General features: G+C 38.2%; 1 protein-coding gene and 1 long non-coding RNA gene across 6 annotated transcripts in view; one reads left to right on the plus strand and one right to left on the minus strand.

Moving 5' to 3' along the window:
• Positions 1-16781, plus strand: part of LOC141402024 (uncharacterized) — a 49183-nt gene extending 32402 nt beyond the window's left edge. For all 3 annotated transcript variants that reach the window (XR_012412499.1, XR_012412500.1, XR_012412498.1), the window contains exon 2: positions 16322-16781. This is a non-coding gene — a long non-coding RNA (uncharacterized lncRNA). The remainder of the gene's footprint in view (positions 1-16321) is intronic.
• cu (NADP/NADPH phosphatase nocturnin) overlaps positions 1-16786 on the minus strand; it is a 121058-nt gene that overhangs the window by 74320 nt on the left and 29952 nt on the right. The window lies entirely within an intron of this gene.

A 16786-nucleotide genomic window follows, 5' to 3' on the forward strand; every position in this document is an offset into this window, starting at 1 on the left:
CTAGAAAAAACATTCTACTATGAAAAAACGAAAGAAAAGAAAAACAAACCCCTCTAAAGTTGACGAACCCCGCAAACGTTTTAAGGACCATGATCTGCGAATCTGCTCCTGGAATGTTCGCACTCTTTATAGAGAAGGTGCAGTCTTCGCATTGGCAGACGTACTTGAAAAGTACAAGGCCGATATTACTGCCATACAGGAAATACGATGTATTGGGAAAGGTGTCATAACAACACCTAAAGGTGACGCACTGTATTATAGCTGCCATGACGTAAAGCATGAGTTTGGCTGCGGATTCGTAGTTAGTTGGAGGCTAAAACATCTGGTATCAAGTTTCACCCTAGTGAATGAAAGACTTGCTGCAATTCGAATAAAAGCTAAATTCTTCAACATCAGCTTTATTTGCGCTCATGCTCCCAGTGAAGAAAAGGACGAACAGACCAAAGATATATTTTACGAGCGCCTAGAAGAGACATATGACAGTCGCCCTGCCCATGACATTAAAATCATTCTAGGCGATTTTAATGCCAAAATTGGAAAGGAGAATATCTTTGGCCCAACAGTCGGAAAATTCAGTCTCCACAGTGAAACATCTGACAATGGTATGAGGCTGATAGACTTTGAAGCTGCAAAAAACATGATAGTTAGCAGTGCCAGATTTAATCATCTCGATATTCATAAGGGCACCTGGCTGTCTCCAGATCAGAAAACAAGAAATCAAATTGATCATGTTGTGATAGATGGAAAACATTCATCGAGCGTTCCGAGGCGCAAACATTGATTAAACGTAGCAAACAAAGTACAAACAGACACAACACGAAAGTTAGACATCGGTAAGCTGCAATCACAACAGATAGCCACAGCATATTCCACTCAACTAGCCCAATTGCTTAATCAAAGCACTCCTCATCCCGATAACATATCAGCGCAATGGCAAATCATTGTCCACTCCATGCAAACAGCCGCAAAATCCATACTTGGATACCAGAGACCTCCACCAAGGAATCCATGGTATGATCAGGAGTGTCGTGCTGCCACCGAAGAGAAAAATGCGGCATATAGGGCTACTTTACAATCCGTAGCATCGCGTAGCGCACGAGAGAGATACAGGGAGAAAAGGAGAGAGGAGAAACGTCTTTTCCGCAGGAAAAAGAGAGAGATGGAAAAGCGGGAGTGTGAAAAAATCGAGATGTACAGGAGCCAGAATGAAGTCCGAAAATTCTACCAAAGAGTCAAGCATCAAACCGATGGCTTTGGTACAGGCACATCCTCCTGTAGAGACCAGCAAGGTAATTTGGTAACTGATACAGATAGTGTACTCAGGATATGGAAAGAACATTTTTCAAAACTGTTGGTATCCAATATCAGCGAAGACGACGAAGATACCACAATCCCAATCCCAGAAGATGGTATTGAATGTATACCGCCCAGCCAAGATGAGGTAAAGACAGCTATAAACCGACTGAAGAATAATAAGGCAGCAGGAGCTGATGGCCTACCAGCCGAGCTGTTTAAAACCGGAGGCGACAAGCTGATAAGGTGTATGCATCAGCTAGTTAGCTCCATCTGGCAGGAAGAACGCGTACCCGACGATTGGAACCTGAGTATCCTGTGACCCGTCCACAAGAAGGGAGATAAGACTGTATGCTCTAACTATAGGGACATAAGTCTACTCCCTATTGCCTACAAGATCGTGTCAGGGATATTGTGCGAACGACTAAAGCCTATGGTCAACGAGATAATTGGACCATACCAATGCGGCTTTAGACCTGGCAAGTCCACCATTGACCAGATATTTACCCTGCGGCAAATCCTGGAGAAGACCCAAGAGATGTAGATCAACACCTACCACCTTTTTGTCGATTATAAAGCAGCCTTCGACAGCCCGCTGTGTTAAAAGGTGTTTCAAGCCATGTCTGAATTTGGTATCCCCGCAAAGCTCACCCGGCTTTGTAAAATGACATTAAATGACGCGAAGGTCCTCAGTTAAAATAGGAAAGAACCTCTCCGAAGAGTTTGGTACCAAAAGAGGTTTCAGACAATGAGACAGACTTTCGTGTGATCTCTTCAACATCCTGCTGGAAAAGGTTATACGAGAGGCCAACGTCAAAAGAAGTGGCACAATCTACACCAATAGCCACATGTTACGTGCTTATGCTGATGATATAGACATGGGACGAAGTAACTGATACCTTTATGAAGGTCGATTCGCCGCTAAAGTGGATCTGGCGGTAAAGGGTGAGAAGACCAAGTTGATGGTGTCGACGCGCAATGCGTCCATTGAGCTCGGACCAACTGTGGAAGTTTGTTCCTAGTAAAAGACTTCGTCTACCTCGGCACCTCCGTAAACACAACAAACGACATCAGTTGTGAAACAAAAAGAAGAATTGTATTGGCCAACAGATGGTACTTTGGTTTAAGTAAGCAGTTCAAAAACAAAGCCACATCTCGTCAAACAAAAATAACGCTCTACAAAATACTGATACTACCCGTGCTGATGTATGGCTCTGAAGCCTGGGTACTTGCGCAAGTAGACATGGCAGTGCTTGGTGTGTTTGAGAGAAAAATTCTTCGAAAGATCTACGGACCAATCTGCGTTGACGGCGAATATCGACGTCGCATGAACCACGAGCTGTATCTGCTCTACAACGACATCAATATTGTTAAACGTATCGAGATGCAGCGATTGCGTTGGCTAGGCCATATCATAATAATAGGCGATGATGAACCCGCTAAAAAGGCGTATAAATACGGACCGCTTGGCGGTGTACGCAGAATTGGCAGGCCAAGGAATAGATGGCGCAAACAAGTGGATGATGAGATGAAAAGGCGCTGTATTCCACAGAGAGATTTGAAGATCTTTTCTTAGTTCGGTCTATGGAACAAATGTTCTGTAATGGGCCAGCTAAGTAGTAAGTAAGTACATTTTTCACAACGGATTTCTAAAATTTTTTTTCCTTAACACGTTCGCGGACGCAAGCATATTCAGAGAGGTGAAAACAATGACACCCAATTATTTTCGAAATTAGTTTTTTTGTTTTTATTTATTAATTATTGATTATTATTATTATTTTTATTTATTATAGAATGTATCTTGTTGAAATAAATCGTATTATGTATATTAATCACCAAAACTTAAGATTGTATACAAGTAAATGAACAAAAACTAACTGACAATGTGAATGCTATAGCATTCACGTCATTTTGAATCGGAATGCTATAGCATTCACGTCCGCGAACGTGTTAAAAGGGAAGAACAATGTCTTTCGAAAAAGCCATAACTTTTTAAAATCGGTTAACAAATGGCTATTTTATATTGGCGTAAGTGTTAAAAAACGCATTAAAAACAGGAAAATGCTTTTCCTTGTGCTCTAGGCCGCGTAGAAGACTTTTTACCTGAAGACTGGTAACCCTGCCAAGCTGTTGGAAGTCATAGAGAATGCTTCCCTCCAGCCGTTTCTGAAACGCTGGATTATAAACTATATGTGTGGGAGTCGGTCTTTTATGGAATTCTGAAATAAGAAATCGAAGATCCGTAGAGTCTATCTCTTGGCGTAGGGTCCTTTTATCGATGACATATGTGATAGGTTCAATATCTACACAACTGACTCAGTGAAATTCTTCCATCTGAGGAATATAAAAATATCCACACTGTTCACCACATTTGTGGCTGAAATCAGGCTGCCCATGAATATATTGATCGATAGTGTCCTAGTTCTCCAAAGGATACTGGGTGTGACTTTCGATAACATGTTTAAGTCGTCCGCGCAATCCACAGCGACAGGATCAGAAGAAGAAGAATATGCAATGCCGGAATAGAATGCCGCCCTGAGAACTGCAACATGAGGAGACGAAGATGTACATCAGCGAATGTAGTAGCTGTTTGAGTGTTACATTGAGGCTAGGGACGTTTGAAGAGATCTTCATGATCTAGAGATCGAGGTCTAAAGGTACAAACGAGCCTATCAGACATGCCTGGATAGCATTCACAATAATGCAGTAGCACTGGTACTAACGGCCAAGCTAATCCCATCCACCTGGGAATTTTTGAATCTTTACACAGAGAAAGTAGAACCAGATAACTGAAAAAACTGTATTAAGCGTTTTTCTTCACCGATATTTTCTATTCTCTGGCAGCAGAAACTGCTAATATACCAACATTTGAAACCATATGACCTATTCTCAATATCAATTTCACCACACTCCACATTTTTATTTTGTCTTCTTTTTAGTCTCTCTGAGCGAGACTTTCCTTTGCTAAACCACGACAAATGAGAATGAAGAGAACATATGTGGTTGTTGCAGTCACGTTAACGTATATGGATGATCTTGGCTGATATAAACTGTCTATACACTGTGCCACGCTTACATTGAGATTGTTTCTTTAACAAAATGTTTGCCGATTGTTAGCCTCGAGCTCACAACACTTGGTTTTGACTTTGGACACATAAACTCTCATTACTATGTAATGTGTAAAAGAAGTAGTTTTGCTTTGTAATTTTTTTTAAAGAAATAATACATTATTATTCAGCCTACTAGTAATGCAGAAAGTAGCTTGTTTACATTATGGGGTTATAATTTACTCGGAAAAATAATTTTCAAGCCTTGTTGAAGAATTTCCCAAACTTGGTAACTCATTTAGTATGGTGCTATAGTCCCTTACCTTTTTCTTTCCTATAGATTTGCAGTACTTTTATGATCGTTTTTACTAAATATGCCTTATTGGCATGTTCCTACTAAGAAAATCTAAAGTGGCTTAACATCATACATAAATCATATGAATGTACATATACATATGTTACAATAATTGTAAGTATGTACTAACAACAGCCAATCTCACCAATTCTCTACTTGGGCCAATCAATTCTGATTCATTTGAAATCATTTGGCAGGGTAATTAGCATATTTATTATATAAATACTCTAAACATCAATTTCAAGTGCACTTTCATTTTGTGCACTTATTTGTTGTCATTTGTTACAGCTAGATATCGACGCAATACACTTCCGGAATATATAAACATTTCTAAATGTACACACAGATTTATTACATTCTAATGCAAAAACAAAAAAACAACGAATCATTTGTTTTTAAAACATTTACATGGATGGTGTCACTCACAACCACCCATTCACAAACGACAAATGGATTATGTTCGATTGGATAAAACAAAATAACAGTCATTTGTTCAATCCGGACAAATCGCTAAAGCCTCAAAGTATGCAAAATTTTGTGAAAATAAACAATTATCGTTGTGAATGAACTTTAGACATGGAACAAAAACAAATAATTTACGCGATAATACGCACGTACGTATTTATTTTGCAGTACAATATTGTTTTAGACGAGTTTGTACATACATATGTATTTATGTATATACTGGTATTATACACCGATATAGATTTGTTTGTTTATCCCCTATCTATCTTTCTGCAATACCACTCGTACGCCAGACATTCTGAGTACTTGACTGCAAAGAAGTGCAACTGATAAATTTGCTATTGGATTTAAACTACTCAGGAATGGATTTTGTCATATGTGCACAAATTTTCGTAGATGGAGAATATCTGAGATGTATGAACTGTACGACGGTAATGATATAGATAAGAGAGCCAAGTTACAAAGAATACATTGGCTATGTCATGTGGTGAGAATAGATGAAGGTGTTCCAGCTAAAAATTGGTTTGAAAAAGAGCCTTGAATTGTTTCCGAATTTGTGTGCATCATATGGATGAGTCTATGTTAAGATGTGCAAAGAAGAAACATTTTAAAGGACGGGAATAAGTTGCAATACCTTTTTAATGATTTTTCAAATTAATGGATAGGTATGGCCCAATACCAGAACATGGTATTGTTGCAGAAATCTAATCTAATCAATTTGTAAATTTCTATATTTTTCTAGATTTAAATAAATGAAATAATTTTGAGTTCAAATTGTGTAAGCCTATTGTTTGTTTATTTTTTTTTAACATGTATATATTAGGGTTATGACTTTTTGACATTTTTCCTTAAAAATGATCTTCTGTCGTGAGAATGAATGAAATTTTGCCTATTAATGCCTAAAATAACATTCATTCCATTTATTTTCAACAACATTCAACATTTATTATAAAAAAGGTTCCACACAAACAACTTTGAAAAACAATCTTTTTTGAAAAAAAAAAATCTATGAAATGAAAGAAAAACTCAATAAATTATTTCCTGTTACACGAATGGATGGTATTTTACCTATAAATGGCTAATATAACTTTTATTCCAATTAAATAACTCCAATAACTCTAACCAATAACTCTTTTCGTTTGAAATTCCTTAGATACATGCAAAGGCTACGTGAGCAACAATCCATATATTTTTAAAGTCATGTATAATATGTTACTCTTTGAATAATCAGCACATGTTGAGTTGCTACTCTTTGGACTTTTTTTTGTTATTGTTTTTCTTCTTTAACTGTTTTTATGGCTGGGGAGCCGAAGAAAGAAAGAAATATATATGCATTTAAATAATAATTTATTGTTATATATTAATGTATTTAAGTAAATTGAATTGTATTTATTATTTTATAACTCAGGTATTTTTTTGTCTTGAGATACGTTTATTTGGCCATTGAGGCTTTGTATCATGTATGAATTTTAAAATAAAAATAAAATAAAATAAATAAATAAATTTTAAAAAAGGTCCCGCACAAACCACTTTTAATTTTTATGATATATGTATGAAATAAAGTTATATATAATATTAAATAATATATATGGTATAATACGATGATAAAACTAGTGAGAAACAAACGGTTATGCCATTTTAGATATGTCGTGTTTTCATTTAAATAACAGCAGTGACTTCGAAAAATTTTCAAAATTCTGAAAAATAAAAACGTTAAAAACTTTTTGTGCGGAAGCTTTTTTTGTCGAATCACTTTATAATTAAGATTTTATGTAATCTTAGGTAAAAACTCATCAAAATATCATACAGGTATATGAGGTTGTAAAAAAAGCATAACCCTAGTATATATGGATCCAGCAAATATTTTAGAGCCTCATGAGCGGAATAGCTCATTACAAAATAATCTTATAAAGCTACCTTTGCATTACTATTAGTCTAAAAAATATCGGATTATTACTTCAACATTTTACAATACAAAACTACTTGTAAAAATTACGGTGGCACTCCCATTACCAAATAATGGGTTTATATTGTATATTTTCGCAGTCGTAACTACTTACAAATCTACCTAGTAACTCATTACATTTTAACAAGGGCAATAGTAGATTTTATTAGTCGGTGTTGAAGAAAACCTAGCTCAACGACAACTACAGCTTACAGCGACGTTCCGAGACATAATCACTGCTGCATCCTCTACTTATATTCCTGCTAGTCTATTACCAGAAGGGAGACTAAATTTCCCGACAGTGACAGCGGGATTAGCAACTAAGCGAGATGGGCTCATGATCGGCGAGCATAAGTGGGACAAGTGGCTAAATCATCTGAAAAGTTGAAGCATTGAGCCGAAATAAGTGAATTGTGGCCAATGGTTAAGTCACTCTCGAAACATGAGAAGAAGAAACACAGGGCCTCAGTAACGTTTGACGACGTTACGCAGACTAATCCGAAGAGATGCGAGTAGATCTCTCCCTGCGGAGGAAGACCAACACAATTTACAATGGTCGATGTTGCAAATGTCGGGACGATAATTGATTCAAAGTTTTGGGCCTTGATGGAATCTTCATGGTAATGCTGAAATAGCTGGATGAGCCAGCAGTTGGGTACCTTACCAAAGTATTTGAATTTCATAAAATGGGCAGGGTGGTTCCGCTACTGAAGACAGGCAAGGGTGCCAGCAAGGGTGAATCACCAGGGGCAACGACGCTTGAAGCTTTACTCCTCCCCAGCATCAAAAACAGCTATTCTGTTGGTGATCATAAGCACAGCACGACAACAGCGCTGCACGCCATCTGCGCACGTAATAGTCGATGACTTCAACAGAAAAAGCCGTGCGATAGGATAGTGTTGGTGGTGCTAGTCCTATCAAAAGCCTTTGATACTGCCAGGTACTCCACGCTGTTTGAGAATATTACGTAGAATTTAATTATGAATTAGAGTATGTCTTGCGTGGAATTCCGGAACAAGTAGACCAAGCCCAAGGTGGGATGGCATCTCCCACTCCAGATCGCATTGAGATCGTAACGTATTCGGATGATTGTAGGGTCATGGCGTCAGGTGCCTTCTCGTATGTCATTTGTAAAAGGCTGAACTTCTGTTTGATTTGATCCTATTCCACGCAAGAAATATGCAAATATCCGCCACTAAATGTACGACCACTATGTTCAGCACATGGACTTCAGAGGTGAGTGTTGAGTTGAATGTCATGGTTAATGGTAGCACAATTCCGACCACTAACTACCCCGAGATTGTTGGGGCAACATTCGACAGCATGTTTACGTTTCCGCGCATGCCACAGTTATCTGCGAACTGTATGAACAAGGTCCTTAAGTCCCTAACCGGCAGCACTTGGGGTGCAGACAAATATGTAAACCTTTTTGGCCACATATAACCCCAACAAACCAAATTCGGATATCCGACACATCCTAACAATTTCGGAAGCAAAATCGTTTAGACTTCGTTTCGATTTCTATACGATTTTTCGTAGGGGAATTCGTTCGGATTTCGTTTTGATTTTAGAGATAATGTCGGAAGTAAATTTCTCTTCGAATATACCATTGTTTTCTTCCGATTTCATTACGAAATTGGAGCGAAATATCGGAAACAAATTTCCCTCCGCACAACAACCACCTTGTGCATGTATCAAACAGCAAAGGATTGATTTCATTTTAGAGTGTTATCGAAAAACAAAGTGGTTGGTTATAAAATTTGCATATACAAGTTTTAAATATTTTAAATATAAATGCAACCTATAACAAGTAAAAAAGTATCAGTAGGCTTTGCCGACAGAGATATACCCTCAGCATATGTGAATTGAATCTCTCAGATCGAAAGTATTTAGTTTTGTAGCTCTTTTTGAACATTTGGAAATGGATCATATTTTGGGAGTCATATCTTTTCGATAGATATAGCGCCCACTAGTTATTTCAGTGGGTCAACGTATAACTGTTGGACCATTTTAGAAGTTAAACTATCGGTTGTTCGGTTCGATAGTTATCGTGCTCTTCAGCCACTACATATAGTGCCATAGGGGTTTTTTACAATTTTCTGGCTGTTTTCCCTAAAAATATGGACTTGCCCCTGAAAAAACTTTTACCGTCGTAATGGAGGTAAAGAATGCAAATCGCTTCAACAAAAATCAAAGTGATTCGAGAGCAGGTCTTAAAGTTAACTTATCCGAAATTTTGTGTGAGAGGTACCAGAAGGAGTAGAAAAATATAGTCCATATTCGAACCTGATCTATATCTGGTAGATATATTAGGATGTGCAAAGTATAGACTACATCTGTCACTCCCTTCAAGAGTTATCGCGCGCAAAATTTTTCCGAACATTTTTGAAGTTTTGTGGGGGAGATACCTGAAGAAGTGGACCGATATAGCCCATCTTCGAATTTAAACTATGTTTTGATAAAATATTACGAAGGCCAAATTTTGGACAGAATCGACAGATCCGTTCGAGAGTTATCTTGCGCTCCAACCACTACACAAGGTATCATAGGGGCTTTTTGCCCCTTTCCGGCCATTTTCTCAGGAAGTATGGGCTTGCCACTGATTAAACTTGTAACGTCGTATGGGGGGAAGTGAATACAAGTTGTTGCAACAAAAATCAAAGCGATTCGAGAGCAGATCCTAAACTGAACTTATCCCAAATTTTGTGTGGGAGGTACCCGAAGGAGTGGACCGATTGAGTCTACATTGACACCTCATCTAAGTCTGCTAGACATTTCACGATTTGCAAAGAGTTATCGTATGTACAAATTTTCCGAACATTTTCGAACTTTTGTGGTGGGGGTACCGGAAGGAGTGGATCGATATTACCCATATTCGAACTTAAACTAAGTTTGGACAAAATATTACGAAAGCCAAATTTTGGACCGAATCAGTTGATCCGTTCGAGAGTTATCGTGCGCTCCAGCCAGCCAGACAGACAGACTGACGGACATTGCTCAGTCGACTCCAAATTGTCTGAAACACATTTCGTTTAAACATACTTGGGGTCTAAAACCATTATTTCGATGAGGCACATTTTGCCCGTATGAAAGTGTATATACCCTCGTTAGCATAAATGCTGAGGGTATAAAATATACTGATAATACTCTTCTGGAATATTGCTCAGTCGACTCCATGATTTCAGCCATTTCGGTGGGATATTGACGTCACAATCTTCAGTATTACGAAAATAAGGAGGTACCATTCTAAGGGGGCTATATCGAAACGTGGACCTATACCGACGAATTTTAGTCGGAAATGGGGCAATATGAAAGCGTGGACCTGTATAGACAAAGTTCTGGCATTGAAAGACTAAATACCAAATTTCAGCCATTTTGGTGGAATATTGAAGCCACAACCTTCAAAATACGGAAAATCGGGAGGTACCTTTCCATGGGAGCTATATGAAGGCGTGAACCTATACCGACAAATTTAAAGGGGAAGTTTGAGTACCCCCAACGAAGTCTAAATACCAAATTTCAGTCATTTCGGTGGAATATTGAGGCCACAACATTCAAAATACCGAAAATCGGGATGTACCGTTCTATGTGGGCTATATGAAAGCATGGACCGATTCCGACAAAGTTCTGGGGGAAAGTTTTGTACCACCAACGTAGACTAAGTACCAAATTATAGCCATTTTGGTAGGGTAATAAAGCTAAAACCTTAAAAATACCGAAAAACGGGAGGTACCGTTCTATGGGGGCTATATCAAAACGTGGACCGATATATCCCATTTTCAATACCAACCTCCTGCAAGTAATAAAAACTTCTGTACCAAATATTGACTCTCTATCTTTAAAATTGCGAGCTGTATCTTTATTTCAACAGACAGACAGACGGACATGGTTAAATCGACATAGAATTTTATGCTGACCAATAATATATGTATATACTTTATAGGGTCTCCGGCGAATATTTCGATGTGTTACAAACGGAATGACAAACTTAATTATACCCTCCATATGATGGAGGGTATAAAAACTATCGCTGTGCTTCAAACGACGTTTATAAGATCGTCACAGACGACGAATCATGGATCTATGCTTAGGAGACCGAAAGAAAACAGGAATCGACCGTTTAGGTCCAACGAGAGTTGTTCATTTAAGAAGCACTTCGAAGCTAATGGCGTGTGGCGACTATACGGCTTCAGAAATGTAGGACGGTTAATTCTGAGTGGTACGCTACAATTTGTTTGCCAAAAGACTCCTAAGAAGTTCGAAAAACGAACAAGAGAAGACGAATCATTCGGCATCATGACAATTCGAGCTCTCACACATCGATTCAAACCAGCAACTTTTTGGCAGGACAAAACGTGGAATTGATGGGTCATTCGCTGTATAGTCCTGACTGGGGATCTAATGCCTTTATTTGATTCCAGCATATCATATCGTAACCAGAAGATGCTGTAAAAGCGTTAAAAAACCAAGTTTTGGAGGTGTCTAAATCGGAGTGGGAAAAGAGATTCTACAATAGGTTTGAACGCATTATTTACATGCTGGAGACTACTTAAGACAACAATAAAACTATTTTTGATGGTAAATATTCGAGTCATTGTTAGGCCAGATAGTTTTCGTTCAGCCCTCGCATATGGACCCAACAAACATTTGAGAGCCTCATGGGCCGAATAACCCATTACAAAATAATGTAATAAAGTCACCGTTTGCATTATCAGTAGGCCAAAAAATATCGGGTCATTACTTTAAAATTTTGCAATACATAACTACTTGTAATAAGTATGGTGGCACAGGGCACAACAAAAATTCTCATTACATAATAATGATGGGTTTATATTGTTTTCGCAGTGGTAACTACTTATAAATCTACCTAGGATTTTATGAGTCGGTGGTGGAGAAAAGCTAGCTCAGCGACAACTACAACTTACAGCGACGTTCCGAGACATCATCACTGCTGCATTCTCTCGTTATATTCCTGTTGGTCGATTACCAGAAGTGAGACTAAATTTTCCACAGAGACAGCGGGATTAGCAAATGAGCGATGATGATGGGCTTCGTCGAGCCAACCCTAGAGGCAGGGTACTGACACTGGAAGGTAACAGGATGATCAGTGAGCATAAGCGCGACAAGTGGCTAAAGCAATATGAAAAATAAGTGTATTTTGGCCAACTGTTGAGTCACTCTCGAACCATGAGAAGAAGAAAGATATAGCTTGAGTAACGTTTGACGACATTACCCAGACTAATCCGAAGAGATGCGAGTGGATCTATCCCTGCGGAGGAAGAACCGCCACAATTTACATTGGTCAATGTTGCAAATGTTACCCGGAACGGTAATTTATCCAAAGTTTTGGTCTCTAATGGAATCTTCATCTTCAGTTTATTTTTTATCTGATCTGTTGAAAATTATGTTGTTTTGCTAGACTTTCAACAATGAATTATTTTTGTATGTAAAATTTGTACGCATAATTTTTCTATTTTTTTTTTATTCGATGTAGAAAAAAAAAACATAAACATTTTTTTGGCAAGAGCACATGTAAACATAAACAAATAGACTTTTGTCGTCAGCATGGTGGTACAAAAAAAACTATTTTGGCAACAAAGAACGGAACTATCGCCATGTGGCAATGAATATTTTTACTGCGTATTAAACAATGACGACCACATTGATAAAAATGTAACGATTTGAACTAAAAGATATTTGAAAAAGTTGAAAATTATGCCAAATATTTATCTTAATGAGATACGTATATGAATGTGTTCATAAAGTAAATAATATCTTAATATTAATTCCAATACCTCTTAAGCTGTAGGATATTGAACCATACCGACTGTATTCACTTGTTTGTCATCTGCTCTTTTATAAATAAACAAACCAACAAATATCGTCATGAAATTCTATTACCGCATAAAAAGAAGCTAGTGTCGTCGTCAGATTCGACGTCAAAATAATACAGTAAACATGAAAATAGAAAATACATATAAATAAATACACTGAACAAAAATCGTCTACACTAGCCTTAAGAGGAATGTTATCATTATAAGATTCGTTGATAAGATTCTACAGGTGGTCTTAGTTGTTCAAACTGATTTTCTATTTAATTTTTGACTATTTATTTGTTGTTTTCAAGGACTTAATTTAATTATATGTTTGTTGTTTTTGTTTTTGCTTATCACTAAAAATGGGTGTTCTGTCTAAATAACATGAGGTGGTTTGGTCTGGATCGGTAATTGTGTTGCCATAGACCATAAAATATAATTATCAAAAATTCTAATAATAAGTCTTTATTTTTTGTTTTCAATTTATTATAAAAGTTCTGATAAAGATTACTCAGCTACCAGAGGGCGTACATGGCCCTAGTTTTTTTATTTTTTGGTAACTGGTGCTTGCTTCCAAAGAAGACAGCATATGTAGGTCACGAAGTCTGCAAACAAAGAACCTTTCATCGAGCTAAAATAAGACCTTTATATGAAATTTACATGACAGTTTAACCTGCGAGGCCAGAACCCATTTGGGGTTGCTCTATTAATCTAATACTATCACCACCACTGGGAGTATGTAACCCCCTTACTAATTCCTTTGGGAAGGTAAGGTTATACGAGGAATTAATCATAAAATGAAAAATTGGGCTGAGATATAGAAACTTTTTAATCCTGTACTCGGGAGGTACCTTCATATGGGGACTTTATCATAAAATTAAAAATTGGCCTGAGAATTCTGACCAAATACCATCACCCACATTTGTATTTGAACACACTCCATACCAAATCGATACGGAACCTGGACCTGGGTGGCCTGAGAATTCAAAACCCCTTTAGGGTTTGCCCTATTGACGTAAAACCATCACTTCCATTTGAAATTTACCACACCCCATACCAAATCGGTTCGGAACCTGGACTTGGGAGGTAAATTTATATTGGAACTTTATCATTAAATTGAAAATTGGCTTTAGAATTGAAAACATTTTTGGAGTTTTGCTCTTCTGGCCTAATACCATCACCTCCATTTGGAGTTGAACACACCCCATATCAAATCGATTGGGAAACTGGACTCGGAAGGCACCTTTGTGTGGGGACTTTATCATAAAATGAAAAATTGGCCAGAGAACTCAAAACCCTGTTGTCGTTTGCTCTTCTGACGTAACACCATCATCTCCATTTGAAATGTACCACACCCCATACCAAATCGCGGAACCTGGACTTGGGAGGTACCATTATATGAGGACTTTATCATTAAATTGAAAATTGACCTGAGAATTCAAAGCCCTTTTGGGGGTTTATTCTTCTAACCTAATACCATCACCTCCATTTGGAATTTACCACACCCCATACTAAATCGGTTCGGAACCTCGACTTGGGAGGTACCTTTATATGGGGACTTTATCATTAAATTGAAAACTGGCCTTAGAATTCAAAACATTTTTGGAGTTTTGCTTTTCTGACCCTCACAACACCTTTTGGAGTTGAACACACCCCATACCAAATGGATTCGGAACCTGGACTCGGGAGGCACCTTTGTGTGCGGACTTTATCATAAAATGAAAAATTTGCCAGAGAATTCAAAACCCTCTTGGCGGTGTGCTCTTCTGACGTAACACCATCATTTGGAATTTACCACACCCCATACCAAATCGGTTTGGAACCTGGACTTGGGAGGTACCTTTATATGGGGACTTTATCATTAAATTGAAAATTGGCCTTAGAATTTAAAACATTTTTGGAGTTTTGCTCTTCTGATCTAATACCATCACCTCCATTTGGAGTTGAACACACCTCATATCAAACCGATTCGGAACCTGGGCTCGGGAGGTACTTTTGTGTGGGGACTTTATCATAAAATGAAAAATTGGCCTGAGAATTCAAAGCCCTTTTGGGGATTTGTTCTTCTGGCCTAATACAATCACCTCCATTTGGAATTTATCACACCCCATACCAAATCGCGGAACCTGGAATTGGGAGCCACCTTTATATTGGGGCTATACCAAAATCTATACCTATATTAAAAGTCTTTTGCAGGAATTTTTTTAAAACCCAAAGAGACCAAAATACAAATGCTCTGCCAAATCGTTTGGGACATGTTGGCAAGACCATCGAAATAGGTAAAATCACGTGGTATCTTTATATGGGCGCTACTCCGAAACACGGACACGGACACGGACATTGAACATTTTCTTCGAAAAGGTGTGCTATCTTCTGAAAAACGAACATGCCAAATTACAGCTTCATCAATTGGAAAATATGGGCAAGACCCTCGGAATAGCTAAAAACAGGGGGTGTCTATTTATAAGGGCTACCGCAAAACGTGGACCTACATTTATGATTTTTTGCATATATGTTTTATATTTACTAAGAACTTAAAATACCAACATTTTCCAACGCAATTCGTTGTAAAATATGGGTAAAACGTAAGAAGTACTAGAAATCGGGGTATACCCTTATATGGGGGCTGTATCAAAAAGTGGACCGACATGACCCATTTTTCGTACCAATGAATCTATAGATAATCCAAAGAACTCTCTCAATTTTTAAAGCATTATTAAATCTTTCGAAGTACAGCGCATATTTTGACGGATATATGAAACCGCGGACCTATACTGAAGACTAAATAACAAATGTCAGTCTTTCGGTGGGATATTGATGTTGTAACGTGACAAATTGATCACGTACATAAAACCAACAACAGCGACGCCCACTACCAGAACAACAATACAACGGGCCAACAGAGAACAGCAAGGCCCCATTACACAGCAGCGTCACAACCTGTCAATCCATACACACTGTTGGGTTCGCTTGAATTTCTGTGGGATGTGTGTGTTACAGTGCAATTTAAGGCAAGCGCCATCATAACAACTGCAGAGTAATTCTCAATTGCTCTGTGCGACTGTACACATTAATATTCCAGTTTCGTTGGGGAAAGACAGGCTTGCTACTGCAGGGAGCCAGCCATACGGGCTGGAGTACAGTTGTGTGTTCGTGGTCTGCCAACCGACACGGGAGTGTAGAGAGGTTGGGAAGTATTTTTGAGAGCTACCCCTTTGCGCGGTGGCTAATACATTCACTCCACCTCCGGGTGTTGTTCCACTCCACCTTCGTAGAGTTAGGTAATCTAGTTCCTAGTTCCTTGTAAAGGGTGTTTTTTTAAGGTAGATAGAACTTTAAATTGTAAAAAGTAACATAACAAATTAAATTTTGATGAAACTTTTTTTTTTATTTGTTTCAGTATACTCTGACAAATCATCATGAATAGACTCACGCTTGAACAACGCTACGAAATTATCCAAATTTACTTTGAAAATCAGTCGTCGATTCGCGCAACTTATGGCATTTGTATGGCGTTCAGCGTTGAGGCGCATTTTTGGCTTAACGGGTTTGTTAGTAAGCAAAATTGCCGCATATGGAGTGAGACCAATCCACAAGAGACCCTACAGATTCCATTATATCCAGAAAAATGTACCGTATGGTGCGGTTTTCACGCTGGTGGCATCATCGGACCTTATTTCTTCAAAAATGAGGCCGGAGCTCGCGTTACAGTCAATGGAGATCGTTACCGCACCATGATCAATGATTTTTTGTTTGAAAATATGGATGACATTGATCCGGAGGAGATGTGGTTTCAACAGGATGGCGCTACGTGCCATACGGCGAACGCAACCATCGACTTATTGAAATCAAAATTTGGCGATAA

This window comes from Musca autumnalis, unplaced genomic scaffold (genome assembly GCF_047663935.1).
Source record: "Musca autumnalis isolate F117 unplaced genomic scaffold, ASM4766393v1 scaffold_4, whole genome shotgun sequence".
In the NCBI taxonomy this organism is placed as follows: Eukaryota; Metazoa; Arthropoda; class Insecta; order Diptera; family Muscidae; genus Musca; species Musca autumnalis.